Source organism: Polyodon spathula, unplaced genomic scaffold (assembly GCF_017654505.1).
Source record: "Polyodon spathula isolate WHYD16114869_AA unplaced genomic scaffold, ASM1765450v1 scaffolds_3555, whole genome shotgun sequence".
Classification (NCBI taxonomy): domain Eukaryota; kingdom Metazoa; phylum Chordata; class Actinopteri; order Acipenseriformes; family Polyodontidae; genus Polyodon; species Polyodon spathula.
This window is the reverse complement of record NW_024475015.1, coordinates 1-3,000: the sequence shown is the minus strand read 5'-3', so window position 1 is coordinate 3,000 and position 3,000 is coordinate 1. Positions and strand designations below refer to the sequence as shown.

The 3,000-nt window shown below is 38.3% G+C and overlaps 1 non-coding gene across 1 annotated transcript; it reads right to left on the bottom strand.

Annotated features, from left to right (window-relative positions):
• Positions 1-2,786: 2,786 nt before the first annotated feature.
• Positions 2,787-2,860, bottom strand: trnai-aau. Its single transcript has one exon. It is a non-coding gene; the product is annotated as a tRNA-Ile (tRNA).
• Positions 2,861-3,000: the final 140 nt, after the last annotated feature.

Below are 3,000 nucleotides of genomic sequence, written 5' to 3'. Positions count from 1 at the left end.
CAGCTCCACCTCTGAAATTGTCATCTGGATCTACAACGTCTTCATCGCTCTCTGACTTGCTGCTCTCTTCTAAAGACGGCTGCTCTCTCTCCGGAGGAGTGGGTACGGGGAGCTCATGGCAGTGTGGCACCGGGGCGATGGAAGAAGGAAGGTCCGGATACATGATAGCAGGTGCATTCTTGCCAGTCCGACGTTTGGAAGGGTCCACCATGCAGAACTAGCAGTTGCTTGAGTGGTCAGTGGGTTCCCGCCAAATTCTTGGGATAGCGAACTTCATGGCTCTCTTTTCCCCTCTGTACCATCCTACAAAAATACATTTATTTCACCCATGACTAATGTGTAAGAGATTCTCGCAACATTTTTCATATATGATATATTTTTTCAATAACATTGAAAATTGTAAAACATTTTAAAATTAAAAACTTTTACAATTTAAAAATTTTTAACAAATTTTATAACATAAAATTCCGAGCAACAATTGTCCATCTTACCTTCCAGAGTTTTTTTGCAGTGCTCGCAGGTGAAATGAGGTGCCCAGGGTTTGTCTTGATCCCCGACAGGCATGCCGAAATATGCCTTGTAGGCCTCACACATCTTAGCAGATGCTTCCACTGAGTACTTTTTCGCTCTTGTCTTGATAAATTGGCCGCAGACATGGCAAAATGCATCAGCCGGATGCTTGCAGCCTCTTGATGACATCTCAGAAAAATGCAGATATGTATCCACTTAGGCAGCTGGAACTAAACTGAACTGGTGGGCTTAAGGCTCCTGTATTTATATTACTATTTATATTACTGGAAAGTTCTAGAAAGTTCTAGAAGTTACTCCAAGTTTACTCAGCACTGAATCTATCTGGAATGTTCTGGAAAATACCTACAAGTCAAAATATCACTGTCCTGGTCACAAAAGCAAAGTTTGTGGGGAATAATAGCCATGTTCTATACTTTTGAGGCATAAGCAATTAGGAAATAACACTTACTACCCAGGAACAAAAAAAAATAATAAATTGTTAGACTGTGTAATAATAATAATAAATAGTTTTAAAGCTGAGGGATGGGGCCAGCTGGTTGTTTCTGTTTAATCTCTGGTCAGGTTTTGTGTTTGTGGAATTGGAAACACGCACGACTGGGGGCAGGCATTTCAAAAACAAATACAATATAATTAATATTCAACATGTACTGTAAATAGATTGATTACAAATGATAAAAAAATAGATAAATCAATAAATATATACAAACTGCAGATGTGTGAAATGCCCCTTTCTGATAGTAATAATTTCCATTTAGAAGAGTCTCACAGAGTACATTCTGGTGCTGATTCACTGATTCTCCAATGAGGGGCGAGATGGAAGACTGTGGTTACTGTGACAGAATCACTCTAAATCAAGGGATCCCAAACTTTAATGATTACTAGGTTAGACTGAAGCCAGAGGGCTAAAAACCCAAACTTACTCAGACAAATAACATGGAGTTACTACTACTGTCATTCACAGGGGTAGGGTTATATATTTACTCTAAGCTTGTGCTTCAATATAAACTGTACAATCTATTTAATTAATAAAGATAACAGTGGGGGAGTTTACATATGTGTATTAACCTTACTCGAGACCATTTGCTTGAGTCAAAGACGCAATGCCCCTCTCCCTCTCGGGGTTTACATGCTCTCACTTTATTGCTCTCGGGACGAGCAGATGTTAACTCGACGTCATGCATATGAAGGGGAATGGAGTGAGTTAATATGCAAATTAGCAGGTGGACAGCACTCGTGCTGTTTTCACAGGAAATGCCAGAAAGGGTGGTTTACATGCACAGAGGGCTTTTACAGCTAGCCCCCCAGAAATCAACTCTGCTGGGACTGGAACCCACAGCCTCTGAATCACCGCTCAGTGCTCGAGCAGATGTCTAATGCATTATCCTTTAGGCCACTCCTAGTTGTATTTCTGTCCTCTCAAGGAGGAGGTTTTAAAAAACATTACATTTTTTTAAAAAGTGAATCTAAAGAGAGCAGATTGCGATGTCTAGGGAGTGAAATGCATATTTTGAAAGATGTTGGTTTAATTTGCAAAACTGTGCAGTACTTCATTTTGGAGCGATGCATAGACAAGCCGACAGAAATTTCACTGGAGACGGTTTAGTTTCACTACAAACTACATCCTGATTAGTAAACAATGCAGCCCCTAGACAAGGGTATGTTATTCTATATTTTAAAATGAACAAATAGGACTTCAAGTTACAAAAAAAAAAAAAATTAGTGAGTCATTATAAAAATAAACAGGACTGGATTTTCTGGCTCAGAAGCACAGCGAAGGAGGAGGGGCTAGAGTTCAGCCAATTACTGTTCATGGAACACTGCTGTTAAAATAATTTAAATAAAATACAATTAAAACTAAACATGCTATGTAAAATTATTTCAAAATCCAGACCAGTAAGTGGCCAAAACAGGTTAAGTTTTTGAAAACAAAACTAGGGTTCTAATTTAAAACAAAATCAGAAAGGAATTCAACAAAAGTCGTGCATTTCTTCCAACAAATGCAGAAGTGTAGAGAGGAAACACACTGGGCATTTGCATAAAAAAACTATTTGAAATTTAAGTATTTTGAAATGAAGATGTATTCATTATTATGAACATTAACAGATAGGATATTGTATTTACATTTTCCCACGTGTGATTGCCTTGTACAAATCTGATAGAGTTTCACAAAGGCATTTGACTTCGTTTCATTATTTAGCCTATACTGCCATCTACAGCATTACTGTGGGTGTGGTTTATTTAAAGAAGAAAAGTCATGGCCCGTACGGGGCTCGAACCCGCGACCTTGGCGTTATTAACATCACGCTCTAACCAACTGAGCTAACCGGCCACATGTGTGATGCTTTTCTTATGGTAAACTGAACAATGTCATATTCAAAGTAATGCTAAACTAAATTACACACATTCAAATGACCAAGCATTCGGTGGATGTTTTAACAAATAAATGAATGAAACAGATTTGTCAGAAGT